The 16,588-nt window shown below is 41.9% G+C and overlaps 1 protein-coding gene across 3 annotated transcripts in view; it reads right to left on the bottom strand.

Moving 5' to 3' along the window:
* LOC135115274 (protein timeless-like) overlaps positions 1-16,588 on the bottom strand; it is a 118,981-nt gene that overhangs the window by 78,901 nt on the left and 23,492 nt on the right. For all 3 annotated transcript variants that reach the window (XM_064031864.1, XM_064031867.1, XM_064031868.1), the window contains exon 3: positions 823-904. The gene's annotated coding sequence lies outside the window, so the exon portion shown is untranslated. The remainder of the gene's footprint in view (positions 1-822; positions 905-16,588) is intronic.

The raw sequence follows: 16,588 nt of genomic DNA, 5'->3' as shown, positions 1-16,588 counted from the left end.
ATGAAGAGATGAACTTTTGTACTTTGTTATTGAATAGCGAGAAGGTAAATTACATAAAACGAAGGAATCTCTCTCTCTCTCTCTCTCTCTCTCTCTCTCTCTCTCTCTCTCTCTCTCTCTCTCTCTCTCTCTCTCTCTCTCTCTCTCTCTCTCTCTCTCTCTCTCTCTCTCTCTCTCTCTCTCTCAGCGTAACCCTAAAGGCCAGAGGAAGCAAAAGTGACAACACGTGACTGACAACACCTGAGCAAGTGCTAACTAAACATTTTTCCTCCTTACATTGCCTTCCTCCTGTCTCCCACTGCCACACGCACATACACACACACGCACACACAGTTCCCGGTTCTTTCCCCAGTTCAGTCCGGGGATATTACATTTCAGTTCGGTTCAGTCTTTCCAGTTTTTATTTCGTATTTCTATCCCGGTACTATTCATCTTTCATCACAGTTCCGGTTACAGTTTCAAGATTTATTTTTATCCCAATTGTGTTCACATTCTTGTATAGATACTCGTAAAACTTCAATTTCAAACTTCTTCTCCCCCAGTCTTATCTCGATTTCTTCCCGGTACCAGCCCACTTCAAGTTCACCAGTTTCAATCTACCTCCTTCGTCTTCCCTCCCCAGTTACAGCCCCAGTCTCAACATCAATCGTCTTTCCTCCCCAGTTCTCCCTAGTTACAGCCCCATCCAAGCTCCTCCAATGTCCTTCTTCCCAGTCTGCCGGTTACAGTCCCAGGTATAAAGGTGAGACAGGTGTAACGTTAGCTGACAGTCTGTTGGTATGCTGTGGCCAGGTGTGTGTACTGAACAGGTGTATAGCTTACCTTTATTATCTATGAGGACCTCCCGAAGAAGAGAAGATGGACAGGTGTGGTGATGGAAGGTTTCTCAGTCAGTCTTGCACACCTGTAGAGGGAAAATAGTACGTGTAAACATAAGGAAAGCTGCAAGAAGCCATCAGAACTATACGTGAAGCAGTCCCTGTAGTATTAATTGCTACGAGACACTTATCCTCAATTTTTTATTCTTTTTGACCACTGGTATTTTAGTGGGCCTTCTTTTTTGTTGCCCTTGGCCAGTGACACATAAAGAAAAAAAAACAGTAGCAGTAGTAGTAATAGTAGTAACAATAAAAACAATATACTCAATCATGCTGCCTATCAAACCTGCAGAGATGATGATAACGACGCTACATGCTCACCACACGTACCCATCCCTACCCAAGCTACCCCCATGCATGACGCCACCAGGAAGGTTACACTGTACGACGCACCCGATGCCCACAGAGGAAGCCGGCAACTCTTCCAGCCAGCCAGCCTGCGTGCCCACTATACCCCACGCCGCTCCGCCCGCTCTCCTCCACCAGACACCTTGCCAACGCTCCGGTCTCGCACCCTCAAGGACAAGCGGGCCACGTCCACTTCACGTACACCACTCAGTACTCTGCCAGATTTCCTTGGCACGTGACATTGTATTTGGAGAGAGAGAGAGAGAGAGAGAGAGAGAGAGAGAGAGAGAGAGAGAGAGAGAGAGAGAGAGAGAGAGAGAGAGAGAGAGAGAGAGAGAGAGAGAGAGAGAGAGAGAGAAATTGACGTCATATTATGCATAAAAAAACTAAGCAAATGCCAATGAAACACTACCTGTCTCCCAATGCGCGACAGGACGAGGAGGAGGGAGACAGTGAGGTAGGCAAAACTGAAGGGAGAGAATACAAGAAAAAAATGCGAGGGAGACTGAGGAAATGGTGAAGATAGAAGAAAAGAAAAGATGAAAATGAAAAAGAACACAGGCTTATTTGAGAAAGAGATGAAAAAAGTAGGAAGAGACAAAAAAGAGAGGAAGGAAAGAAAAAAAGAAAAAAAATATGGAAGACGACGAAATACGAGATTCTGAAAGCCTGAGAAAGAATGTGAGAAAAAAAAACGGAGGAAAAATCTTAATGGGTGACTTCTTAAAACTGTATTGTGGGTAGCCAGGCGACGCCCCTCCCTGTCCTACATCCGCCCTGCCAAGTATTGTGTCGCTCATATGATTGGGGAAAAGTTGGAGCAAGGCAAGACATAACGATACAAAAACTGGTGGAGCGGCAAATGACCACGGGGAACTAGAACTACGTAGAAATAATTGGTAAAGGCAAGTTAAACAAGAAGGAAAGGAGGTAAGGGAGAAAAGTTAAATAGGGAGTGTAAGAGAAAGAGAGACCATGAAATTGCTGAGATAATAACAAAAGGAAGTTAGTCTCTCTCTCTCTCTCTCTCTGGTGGTGGTGGTAAGCACGTAAGCTATGATAGGAGATGGTGAGGGGGGAGGAAGAGGATACGTTCGAGACAGCGCTAGACACACACGCTCACACACATTGCCTGCCGTTCCCGCCGCCGCACATCTCCCCCACACCACCCCCACCCTCCGTAACTCACGTGTACTGGGTGTGGACCGCCGCCTCCCCACACATCGACCAGGCCACTCCCCCAGAGCCACTTCCCCATTGCCCCGCCACCCCAAACACGCGACCCGGCACAGCAACTCCTCGCCAGCGAATAGTACCCTAACAAACAGCCCCTCTAAGCCGCCAAGAGAAAGGTAGTATAATAAAAACGGGTTTGTTCTGCTCTACACGGTGTTCCTTCCCTCCACGCTCGCCCAGAGAAGCCCCGCCCCTGCCATGCCTCCTCCCGGTGACGTCACGTTGATAGCTCCGCCCAAACACGTGAGTTCTGCACATTTAGGACGGAACCGTTGGTGCTGGTGATGTGGCGGGGTGTTTTCCTCCTCCTCATCCTCATTATCATTCTCTCTCTCTCTCTCTCTCTCTCTCTCTCTCTCTCTCTCTCTCTGGATCTCATTTTGGGGTACAATACTAAGGGTAGTTTTTGGGATATGTTGATTTATAAGTTCTTGTAGGAATGTATTTTATTTCATTATTTGTTTATTTATTTATTTATTTTTATTTTTTTACATGCAGTCTGTTCTTATTTGTAACTTGTAAATGCCCTTTTCTGTCAGGGCCACATTCTTTTTTCTTTTCTTTTACCGGTTTGTGAGGGTTGTATGCGTTCTCTCTAAACATGCCGTAGCCGTGACTTTTTTTTTTTTTTTTTTGTCTGGCATTAATCTCTTGTATAGCAGTTGATGTTGAAGACTATTATGTGTGCTGGGTTTTGTTGGTTGATGATGGTTGTATACATTTCTCTAATATGCCATAATCTGGCTTGTAAACGATTTTTCTCTCTGGGATGGTGAGGAATAAATGTTTGCTGGGTTTTTCTTGGTTTATGCGAGTTGATGTATGGAGAGCTTCTCAAAAATACCATATCTGTAAGTTGTAAGCGACCTCTGTCATATGCTTTTTTTTTTTTTTTTTCTCTCCGACACGTGTTTTAAGGGACTGGATTAACCGGTAGCGGCAGTAGTGTTGGCACCCCTGGTACATAAATTAGCCCTATGCTCCCCTACACGGCTTCCCTACACACATCACGCTCATGCCACTCTGCTCCTGTCGCTTTAAGAACGAAACTCTGCAACACTTCTGCACTGCACCTCCACTACTTGCAAAAGGCTCTAGTTGAAGTTACACGGGTTTTTAAAGGTGTTTCTACGGTTCTAGTGGCAGATAAGCAAGATTTCTACATTGATAAAGAAAGAAATAGTCTTGTGAACCCGTTTAATCATCTCTGTGGCCTTTGAAAATAGTACTGTGGAGAGCAAAGTGTTTCTGAAGACACACCTTAGTCACCAGTGCTGCATGGAAGTAAATCAGCTGAGGTTAACTGAATTATGTGTACTGTTCGTTGTATTTATTGATAGTAGAGGGCCTGTGTTCTTAAATGCTTTGTTATGTCATTAGGATTAAATTATTATTATCAAAGGTCACAGAGATGGTTAGTTTAGTTCTGATGATGCGGAATCTTTCTTAGACTCACTAGAAACATGAAAAGAAAAAAAAAAAACACTAGAACATTCTGTCAATCTGGAAACTCCAGTCAACACTAAGATCCGTGGAAAATTTTCGAGAAGAAAGGATGAAGCCTTACAGAACACAGCCCTAAGCACACACACACACACACATACACACACACACACACACAGAAAAATAATAACAATAGCAGTAAAATAAGGAAAATGAAACCGAAAAATACGATAAAATATAGTCAAATAAACACAAAGATAAGTAGTCAAATGAATAATAAAATAAAATAACAAAACTGCAAAATGGGCCAAATGAACACCAAAACAGCTCTTGAAACCTACAACTGAATAATTGTATCACATGAAAGAATAACACATCAAACGCCTACGAAGATACAAGAATAGTGTAGCGGTAGTGTAGTGAGGTTGACGGTTCTTTGTGATTTTAAGATCCCTCACCAGCGAGTAGACTTTTCCGACACGTTTTGTGTATCGTGACTTGTGGTTAAGGTGGTGGCGGTAAGGTTGGCAGCAGTGAGCGGGTGGTGTTGGCAAGCCTGGTGTAAAGTTCTCCCTTACTGTTACTGATCAGTGTTCTTATCATAACTCAGCACCACAAGCTCGCTCATATGCTGCTCTCTCTCTCTCTCTCTCTCTCTCTCTCTCTCTCTCTCTCTCTCTCTCTCTCTCTCTCTCTCTCTCTCTCTCTAGCACTAAAACTTCATATTACATTTGTTAATCATATCTTAACCACACCTGGCCTTGAGGAATCAGGTATCACTACACTCTTATTACTATGCGTTAAATAGAAGCAGGTTAACTCAACGCCCTAACATTCATTCCTTTCAAAATAACGCACATTTGTCAAAGAAAGTAAAGAAGTGTGGTATAAGAAAATTAAATGGCAAACTTGCTGTAGTGGCAGTTGTGACGTTGATAAACAGACACCAGCGCATGGTTACTGGGATGCCGCAAGGAGGGCGAGGTCGTGGCGCCAACACAAGCTACTAGGAGAGCAGAGTGACTCACCAAAACGAATGATTCATAAGGAAGTTGGCTCAAGGTTTGGAATGAATGCTCTTTGGTGCGCTCCTAACCCTTTTGGTCTCTCATTAATCCTCTGAATCCAGTGGTTGTCTTGTACTCTTATTTAGGCTGAGATTTATTGTTTTTACTAAGTTTCACTGGTGCCGGCTTAAAATCAATGAGCTGCGTGTTGGGTATGGTAAAATTCTCTGTAAAGGTAAAGTTGTGTACGATATCAAGTTGGAATAGACTGATTTGATATGTACGATAGAGGAGACACACCTTGAGCAGCAGTCCGTGGGTAGCCTTGCGAGACGGGTGGGTGGAGCATACGAGGTCCTGGTCAGGGATATCCAGGCTTGTATTTTCAAACACTTGCTTCTCTCATAAGGAGTATTTTCAAAGGGCACAGAGGTGAATAGTTGCATTCTTATTGGTGTTTCCCTCAGTGATTACGCAGAATTCTTGTTAAACCGTCACTGCAATTATATAAACCTCCTTGAAAGCCGCCATCAGTGTTAGTACAGCTTTTTAAAATAATCGAGAGGAGACGATGGAATGTTTAAGAATACGATCCTCAGCCCCACAGTCTTGGTCACTGCACCCTTACTCTTAATCTCGAGGGTCTAGAGGAGTGCCGGTGCAAATATGGTACACAGTGGCACCTCAACCGCCTCCTCCCCCCAATACCACCTCATCCACTTCACACGTGTAACTTCATCACTGTAACTGGTATATGATTCTTCCCCTTCGTGTTCTATTGCTATGTTGTTAATTAATACCTAAGAACTCACATATTCTGTTTAAATATTTACTATTACAGCAGCCAGCACCTTATCACAGCAACCTCATCCATTTAAGACTTGCAACTTCACTATTAATTAATATCTGATCCCTTCTCTTCGTGTCAATATTGTTCATTAAATCCTAAGTACTCTATTATAATCTAAATTCTATTATACGGTTCAAGCAACATCTCACCACCGTCACCTCATCAACCACTAATTAATACCTGGTCCCTTCTCTCCTACTCTTAAATGTAATACTATTAATGAAATCTCAAGCACTCACGTATATTCCATCAAAGTTTCCATGACAGCAGCAGCACCTCACCACCGCCACCTCATCAACTTTACGACTAATTAATATCTAACCTCTTCTTTCCGTGTCTTACTGTAATACTGTTAAATAAATCACAAATACCTATGCTATCATATTCCAAGTTTTATCATCTGGCTTTGTATTATTTTATTATATTGTTACTAGTAGGGAATTAATGTACTTTTAATATCATAGCCAATTGGTGTTAAGCATATTTATTACAAGTACGGTGCTTAAGAGGATGATGGAATTATGATTTGATGTGAATACTTTAGTGAGCTCCAGTAACAGAATAAATACACTTCATTCATCGCTGTGCTGGGCTGAATTATTTGTATAAAACTTTAAACTTTTACTCGCTAATCGAGGGGAATAAATCCCTGTCAACTGCACGCAAATGAGAGAGTGGAAAGTGACCTGGTTTCTCTCTCTGTCTCTCTCTCTCTCTCTCTCTCTCTCTCTCTCTCTCTCTCTCTCTCTCTCTCTCTCTCTCTTAAAACAAGGTTCTCAGGCTCAAAGTTCTGAAAACGCCCTCTGCCATACTGTGTGTGTGTGTGTGTGTGTGTGTGTGTGTGTGTGTGTGTGTGTGTGTGTGTGTGTGTGTTGCACAACGACTGATTGACACTTATAAGCGTCATGATAATCATATAGATCAGTGGGCTCCAAACACACACACACACATACACACACACACACACACACACACACACAAGTTGATCACGTGAAAGGGAAAAAGACAAAAAGATAATTTAAGAGAGAGAGAGAGAGAGAGAGAGAGAGAGAGAGAGAGAGAGAGAGAGAGAGAGAGAGAGAGAGAGAGAGAGAGAGAGAGAGAGAGAGAGAGAGAGAAACCAGCCAGCTCAAAGACACACACGGTAAAACCAAAGCACGATATTCTTATAAGCACCTCAGCAACGGCCATCTAAGGGGCAGCGCTGGGCAACACATCTCTTCATCCCGCAGCTCACTCAAAGGCTTGGGAAAAAGGAGCGCCGACAAATTGGAAATAGAGGAAGTGTATACGAATTGCCATGATTTTTTGCGTAAGCCATGAGCGAACAACAGGATGTCTCAGGGAAAAAAAAGTAACCGGAACAATTGTGTTTTGCAGGAAGAGTTCAGACTTCCATGCTAATTTACAGCAAGTGACTTCAGCTTACATCGTCAAGTAAGAGACACGTGTATCGCCTCGCTCTTCCAGTCTGCACGCGGAAAAGAGTAATAGCAGCAATTATATTTTCCAAGTATTCATCTCATTTGCAATTAGAATATTAGTAATGACAACAGTTCCATTTTCCAGTAAGTATTCGTCTCATTTGCAATTGGAATATTAGTAATAACAACAAGTATATTTTCTAATTAGTATTTATCTTATTTGCAATTATAATATTAGTAATAGTAACAAGTATATTTTCCCACAACCATAAACATTTACCTGTCAATTTATAGGAGCTGATTTCTACCAAGATCACCAGGTAAGCGACAGGTGTATTTCCTATTTTCTCATTTCTAATTGGAATAATAGAAGCAACAACTAATACATTTTCCCACAACCATAAACATTTACCTGCCAATTAATAGGAGCTCATTTCTACCTATATCACCAGGCAAAAGACACGTGTATCTCCCATTTTCCTTTTCTCTTTCACACCCACTCAGAGTAAGAGTAATAACATCAAAATTATCGTCCCAGAACCATAAACATTTTCCCGCCAATTTCAACGAACCGATCTCTGCGTGTGTCGCCAGGTGAGTGGAGTGACGCGCACACCTGTACCTCACTTCAGTTCAGCAATACGTCGGGATATGCATTTAATTCGTTTCGCGGTGCTTTTCTTCTTGTTTCTCTAGTTTATTCAGTTGTTGATAGTACCTTGTATCTTTTTTTTTCTTTTTTTTTTGTCCATATCTGTTTTATTATGCTTTTCCTGTTTGTATTTCTTCTTTTCCTCCCTGAGCTGAAACTTGATGGATCTGCCTGTGATGCTGGAATCTCACTCTCCTTTGGTACCGCAATTACAAACCTCATATCTTAAAACTCCTTGGTAAGATGAAATTAATACCGTGGTGGTGAGAGTTATGTTCCTCCTGCTCCTCTTCCTGTCCTCATTTTCCGTCTACCCTCCGACATAACTGTAACCATCTTTCTCTCCCCTCCCCTTATCCTTCCTTCCTCTCTATGTCCTCCATTTTCACCAATTCATATTAGACAAACTGGATAGAGATACAATAAATATAAAGAACAGTTACAAAGATAAGACGACAGGGTATAATGTATTAGAATCAATCTGTGAACTAAGAATACCGTAATGATTCATACTAATACTAATTAATGTAAATGTACGTATCTTTATTAATGTGAGTTATGGTTTTAAATGATTTCAGTCAGACATTCTGATATATACTTTATCAGTGTCTCTTTGAACTAAACAAGTAACCATAGTATCCTAAAATAAACAAATAAATAAATAAACAAATAAATAAATAAATAAATAAATAAATAAATATATAAAATAAATAAATAAAAATACCAAAAGAATCTGGACAACATCACACACACACACAGACACACACACATCAATACAACAAACTCATATTCCCTCACTCCCGCTGCCGTGTGTTGCCGGGGCTGCCTAGGTGCGTCAGTCAAGTAGAAGCAGATTAAAGTCACGGCGGATTCAGGTGAGCTCGTGATGTCGGCGTTATGACTCGCAACACTAATTTAAACAGGGGATATCATTCTCAAGAGTTCTGGTGACATACAAACAACCTTCCCCGTCCTCTAGAGAAAATTTGGGTTGGGGGGGAAGGCAATTTCAAAAGCTTCTCCATGTGTTTAGTCATGATAGTTTAATAAGGACTCTACATTATTACTGGTGAAATGCCTTAAAAATTAGACTAGTTTTAAAAAAGTGGGAATACAACACAGGAACCTTTCTATCTATCATTAAAGAGTTAAGGACTTGATTCATCTTAAGAGCTTCACCCGTCTTAACCCTTTCACTGCAATATACAACAATTCACGCACTAAAGGCAAAGAGAGAGAAAAAAAAGAATAGATTTAGAACTTCTGGCTGCAGGACAAGAAAAAATGTGTCAATGTGAATAGTGATTAACGAAAGATGTGCTAAGTAGATGTAAAAGGGTTAATAATCTCAGTCTTCTTGGGAAATTGTGTCATGAGGGTACAAAGTGTTTCAAAATATCGGTACAGGGATAAACTTTCTGAAGGAGGCTAAGGGCGCAGGGAGGGACATGCTAGAGTTGCTTGTAAGGTGCTCCTCAGTCCTCACTTACATGCATTTCTGTTTATATTCAAGTTTGCTATATTAGTTTGATTTTTATCCTGATTTGCCTTAGTCTCTCTCTCTCTCTCTCTCTCTCTCTCTCTCTCTCTCTCTCTCTCTCTCTCTCTCTCTCTCTCTCTCTCTCTCTGCCATGTACCTGTCTGTTTATCAGTCTGTGTATCTGCCCTGTCCTTGCTGCACTACAGTCTTCCCCCATCCATTTCTCCATCCTTTCATTCACGTCCTTTGTTTCAGATCCTTACGCACAGAACACTCAGCGATTTTAAAACTGGCAACCTGACGCATCACTTCTTGACACGAGGGATCACACACACACACACACACACACACACACACACACACACACACACACACACACACACACACACACACACAATCAACCCAGCCAAATTACAGGTAAGTGGACAAATAACCTCAGGGATCTGAAACCTCCAACTGACAGGTTAATTAATCAGGTCATTTCACCTGGGGACTAATCACCTTGGAAACAATTAGTGTGCCGCAGAGAGAGAGAGAGAGAGAGAGAGAGAGAGAGAGAGAGAGAGAGAGAGAGAGAGAGAGAGAGAGAGAGAGAGAGAGAGAGTATACGCTGTACGATATATGTAAACAGATATCAAAGTAAAAAATAAACAAATAAAATGAATAAAAATAAAGTAAATCCTTTTCATGACACGTGTCTTGCCTCGTGAGAGAGAGAGAGAGAGAGAGAGAGAGAGAGAGAGAGAGAGAGAGAGAGAGAGAGAGAGAGAGAGAGAGAGAGAGAGAGAGAGAGAGATTTACATGCTTCCTGGTAAAAGTATTTCGTATAATCACACTTTTTTTATTATATTTCAAAAGAGGTTAAATGTTTCACCACCATCACCACTCATCACTAACAACACCACCACCACCACGACCACTATGTACAGCCATTATCACATCAGTCAACACAATAACCACTACTACTTCCACTGTCATAAGGTACACTGCACTTGAAACTATATTGCAACCACCACCACCACCACCACCACCACGTTCATTATGAGAGGAGTCCTTCGTTACTGTCATCCTGTCGCTCCTTCACGCCTCTCATATTCCTTAATAACCTCCTACGATCCCTTGTTCACTTGCAGGTGCGGCGCTACACATCCGGTTCCCTTTGATTAACGTTACCGTGGACACATTCAAACATATTCTCTTAATTTACTCCTAAGACATCATGCTTTTCACACACGTTCAGTAGAGAAATTATTATTATTATTTGTTTTTGTTATCTTTAATCAGCGTTACCATGACCACATTTAAACATATTCACTTTATTTACTTTATTTTACTGCCAGTATATCACGGTTTTCACACATGTACAGTGAAGAAATTACCTTTTATTTAATTTTTTTTTTTTCCCACCTATCAAATTCTATCTTTCCTATGTCTATTTTATCCATCTTTCTAACCCAAGACTTGCATGCGAGCAGAACTTTCACCCACTCACTTACTCATTCTTAAAACTTTTTTTTCATGTATTTCCGCAACTAAGCTTTTCAAAATACTACATTTACATTTTTTTTTTTTTTTTATATAATTTTGTCCCCTCTTCCCAGTCAAACAACTTGCATTGAAACAAAACCTTCTCTTACTCTTAACAGACTTCCTTCTTCTTCTCTCACTTTCCTGCATCTACATTTCATTAACACATTTCCTTCCTCCCACGTCTCCACTGCTCATATCCTAATGCTGAATGCCAAGTATTCAAGCATTTTCAGACTTCCCGACAGTAAAAGTCTACGGAAAGAGTTTAATTTAGTCAACGGGATCAAAATTCCGTGTTTCATTAACGCTAAGGGAAATATTTGATAGTTAATTTAAGACTACGGAAAAATATTTGTCGTCAGTTTCAATTTCTTTAGGTCCGTGGAGAAGGTTTGGTATGTTGTGCAGCGTTGGTGAGATACCCTATGTTCTCTCAATGTTATAACTGAACCAACAACAACAACAACGAAGAAAGAACCAAGTAAACAAACAAACAAACAAACAAACAAACAAACAAACGAGTAAAATGGAAGAAAAAAATGAACGAAGGAAAGAGAAAAGAAAAAAAAAAAAAAGGAAGGAAGGAATTAAAACACAAGTACACTATGAAATATTAACATGCAAACAAGCCACACACACACACACACACACACACACACACACACACACACACACACACACACACACACACACACACACACACACACCCTTGCACCTACCTCCTCCACGCCCACCCCCACCACCACCATCATTAGGCGCCACTCAAGGCCCTAACCATTACCTAATGAATGAACGAGTCAATCTGATCCCCCTCACTCTCTCTTTTCCTCCCCCTTTAATCTACCGACTGATGGGAGTGATTAGCGTAACGACCTGCCAAGAATACACATCCTCCCTTCAATTCGCGGTTCGATGCCACGGGAGGAGAAAAGTTGGTGTCTGGAAACTTCATTCATTCATTAATTAATTCATCAGCATTTTACCTTCATTCACGATAATTGTCAATGTTTCTAGTTAGATTTTCGTTGCTTCTGTTTTTTGCTGTTGTTGCTTTTACTTCTCTTCCTATTCTTATCCTTTTTCCTCCTCCTTCTTCTCTTCCTCTTCTTCCTCCTTCTTCTTCTTCTTCTCTTCCTCCTCCTTTTCTTTCATAAATCAGAGAGATGTTATCACTGTTTTTACTTCTATTGCACATTCTACTCTTGTTTTTTCTTCTTCCTCCTCTTCCTCATCTTCCTCTACCTCTTCCTCTTCCTGTTCCCCTTTCTCTCTTTCTTCTACCACCTCCTCCTCCTCCTCCTCCTCCTCCTCCTCCTCCTCATGTTCTCCTGTCTTTCTCTTGTACCTCCTCCTCCTGTTCCCCTTTCTCTTCTAACTCCTCCTCCTCCTCCTCCTGTTTCCCTCTCTCTTTCCTCTTCTACCTCCTCCTTCTGTTCCCCTTTCTCTTCTACCTCCTCCTCTTCCTCCTATTTCCCTCTCTCTTTCTCTTCTACTTCCTCCTCCTCCTCCTCCTCCTCCTCCTCCAACACAGTACAGATAAATAATGAAAATAAATACGAACATGGCGTGTCACGTGTAGGTTCACTCGTTACCTGCGTCATCCCTCAGGTTCATTTGTAGTACTTTTTCTCCTCCTCTTCCCACACGGGTGACAGAGGAAGCGGCGGCAGTAATACCACGCCTTGCCACACGCGTGCTCGATTCTCGGTACGGTAAAAAAAAAAAAAAAAGGCACGAAATGACGGAATTCTTTGGGGCAGTAGTCAATTCAGTTTGTAAGTGGTTTGTTATGTTCGTTTGTTTGCTAATGGTTGCCTCGAGTACTCTCTCTCTCTCTCTCTCTCTCTCTCTCGGTCGATCAAGGCAAGGAGGGTCAGAGGGCAAGCGGGACACCAGCACATGCCAGGTAACTATAGTAACTACATAGATTACCGCCTGGGGTGCTGCTGAACGAATGAATCACCTGTATTCTTTCCTAAAGGTGACCACAGTAGTCCCCGCGCTTCGTCACCACTTGGTTAATGACGTTTTCATCCTTTTTTTCATCTTCATCGCTTTCATCGTTTTTCGTCTTTGGCTGGCGAGAAGAGGGATCTGGTTCTGTTATCTAATGTCCCTCGCTTTAGATTATATGGGAGAATTAATCATAAAGTGAAGAGATGAAGGGTTTGATTCGTGACTTTCCTCTTCCTTAAAACTGGATGGCATAGCGAATCATAAAAAAAGAGCTGAAAGGATTGATGCCTTTCGTCCTTCCTTTTAAATGTTCCTCCTTCGTTCTGTATTGCCAGCACCTCCTCTTCCTCCTCCTTTCACATTTCAAGAGCACCTAACACCAGGATTATAAAGCAAAGTTAATCATTATAGAAAAAGAATGGATAGGTTTAATGCTCCGTCGTTCCTTCTCATCCTGCTCCTCCTTCAGTATTACCAACACATTCTTCTTTCGCTTTTCATCATCGCTTAACACCACGATTATGTTTCTCCTCCTCCTCCTCCTCCTCCTTCTCCTTTTCCTTCTCCTCCTCCTCCAGTATTACCAACACCCTCTCCTCCTTTCGCTTTTCATCATCGCTTAACAACACGATTAAATGACACAGTTAATCAGAAATCGAGTAAGAAAGAACTGATTGGTCTCATGTTATTCTCTTCTTGCCTTTGTGTTCCTCCTCCTCCTCTTCCTCCTTCAATCTCGCCAATTCCTCCTCCTCCTCCTTCAATCTTGCCAATTCCTTCTCCTCCTCCTTTTCCTCTTTCAGCCTTGCCAATTCCTCCTCCTCCTCCTCCTCCTCCTCCTCCTCCTCCTCCTACTCCTCTTCCCACATTGCACGAGCACTAACCACAAGTCAAATACAATACTCGAACGATTACCACTTATCAAAAATCGAGTAAGAATTAATTCGTATAATGTTATTTTGTCTTGTTTTTGTGTCCCTCCTTTTCTTCCTCTTTTAATCTTGCCAATCCCTTCTCCTCCTCCTCCTCCTCCTCCTCCTCCTCCTCCTCCTCCTTCCACATTGCACCAGCACTAACCACCAGCCAAATTTAATACACATACAATCACCACTTACGACTCATTCGCATTTTTTATTCACTCCACGTCACCACTGGACTGCCCGCCTCTCTCTGACGTCCTCGGGTTCTCAAGGACACGAGGCAGTAACGAGCACACGACACAGACAAAAGGACGTATGTAGAATGCCTTGCAGACCTCATGTTTTGGGTGTCCGTGATAGCGTCCGTAGCACAGGTCACCACTTCACCACTTAGCCACTGCCTCTACGCTTTCCTCCCAGCACCGCCTTCGTCAGCACTGTGCGTTTGTCTTCCTCCCTCGTTAGTTGTACTTTTCTTTTTCTCCCTTCGTCCTTCCTTCCCTCCTTTCCTTCCACTTCCGGGGTGCTAAATTGGGGTGATTTTCTTAAGTTTTCGTATTTATTTTGCTTTTTTGGGGGGTTGGGAGTGGTATAGTGAATGTCTCTCTCTCTCTCTCTCTCTCTCTCTCTCTCTCTCTCTCTCTCTCTCTCTCTCTCTCTCTCTCTCACGTTTTGTACTCTTTGCCAGAGAGAGAGAGAGAGAGAGAGAGAGAGAGAGAGAGAGAGAGAGAGAGAGAGAGAGAGAGAGAGAGAGAGAGAGAGAGAGCCGGAAAACTTATACAGCCCAGCACCTGCCAACACACACGCAACAAACTACTTTTAGAAAATCATATAAATACCACATTATCTTAAATTTTTGGGATAGTTTCTAAGCCACGTTGCCTTCACCCCAACAACCCCTCCCTCCTCTTCTTCCTCCTCTTCCTACATTCAGTCAGCACCCTGCCAGCGCCACCTCAACCACCTCATCCCTAATAGAAGGTTAAGACAGGTAGGGTTCTTGTATGTTCATTCTATTGTATTTTCTCCCATTTTTTCTTCTCCTGTCCCTTATCTCTTGTCGAGGAGCGAGAGGCAAGAAACAGAGAGCCGTGTCCTTACCAATGGTGTTGTCAGGGGTGCGTGAATACCAAATCTTTTTCATGTTTGTATTTAGTGGAGATATATTGGTCTAGAGCAGGAATATTTTTGTCTATAGCAGATATTTCAATGTATTATTATTATTATTATTATTATTATTATTATTATTATTATTATTATTGTTGTTGCTATTATTATTATTCTACAAGTCCTATTACTATTTTTATGATGTATATTTAGCATTGTCCTCTTCCTCTCTAGCCTCTCTTCCTCCCTCCTCCTCTCTTCCCCGCTCCTCACCCGTGCACCTGTCTCTCATCTTATCACCTGTATTCACCTCTCTAGTCAACAGGTGTGTGTGTGTGTGTGTGTGTGTGTGTGTGTGTGTGTGTGTGTGTGTGTGTGTGTGTGTGTGTGTGTGTGTGTGTGTGTGTGTGTGTGTGTGTGTGTGTATCTCCTTTATATAGCCTTTTACGAAACTTTCATGGAGAGAGAGAGAGAGAGAGAGAGAGAGAGAGAGAGAGAGAGAGAGAGAGAGAGAGAGAGAGAGAGAGGAATAGCAATACAGTAAATCACATAATCTTTCATCTCTCACAATTTTTCCTTATTTTCACACTCCTTCACTTCACTTTCACAAAACAAACATTCCCCTTTCATTTTCCTTTCCTAAACGTTGACTTTTTTCACCTTCACACTCGTTATTTCACTTCGCTTCACTCACCTTCCTTCACAAACCCCACCCACCCACCCATCCCCCTCCCACACACACACACACACACACACACACACACACACACACACACACACACGGGCCGGATCAGTACTAAGTGCCTAAACTGTCGTAAATTAAATAACTTTGTGACTTTCCGTGTATCAAGTTAGTAAGTTCATTAGGAGTATTACCGGAGCCTCTCTTCTCACCTGCCCTGCCCCGTGCACCTGTCTTCCGGCGAGTTCTTCTTCTTCTTCTTCCTTCTTGTTTTTGTTTTTATTCTTGTTCAGTCACGTTATGAAAGTACTGGTGGCTTTACTTAGTTACTCTTTCTCCTTCTATTGTTGTTGTTGTTGTTGTTGTTGTTGTTGTTGTTGTTGTTGTTGTTGTTGCTGTTGTTGCTGTTGTTCCTTCTCCTCTTGCTCCTTCTTCTATAAATTATTATAACTATTACTATTATGTTTATTCCTCCTTCTCCTCCTCCTCTTCATCCTCTTCCTCCTTCTTCTTTCTCTGTACGTCATCACATAATTCTGTTCCTCCTCTTCCTTTTCCTCTTCCTCCTCCTCCTCTTCCTTTTCCTCTTCCTCCTCCTCCTCTTTCTTCTCCTTCCTCTTCTTGTATACGTCATGTCTTCACATCATTACATTAGCTTTCCTTTATTCTTTCATTCATTCATTCTTCACCTCTTCCTTCCTTCATTCCTTCTCCTTTTCTTCCTCCTCACTCGTAACTGGCGCCACTCCCAGGAGATGCAAACCCAGCCGCAATGAGTCACAGGATATTGAAATTTACGTGAGGATCTGAGAAGCTGTGACTGTAAAAGAAGAGGATTCATGACTTTGATTTGAGAGGGATAAAGCATTGGAATCTATAAGAGGGAGGAACCAGTGAGTGAGTGAGATGAGAGGCGGAGATGACACGTACGATAATATAAGCTAGTTTAGTTGAAGTCGAAGTTTTTAAGGGTGTTTTTTTATGGTTCTAGCGACATAGTAACAAGATTTCTGCACTATTTTCAAGGGAAACACTCTTGGGAGCACGGCTAGTCATCTCTGTGGCCTTTAAAAAT

This window comes from Scylla paramamosain, chromosome 29 (assembly GCF_035594125.1).
Source record: "Scylla paramamosain isolate STU-SP2022 chromosome 29, ASM3559412v1, whole genome shotgun sequence".
Taxonomy (NCBI): Eukaryota; Metazoa; Arthropoda; class Malacostraca; order Decapoda; family Portunidae; genus Scylla; species Scylla paramamosain.
Note: the sequence above shows the minus strand (reverse complement) of the source record. Positions and strands in the feature narration are given on the sequence as shown.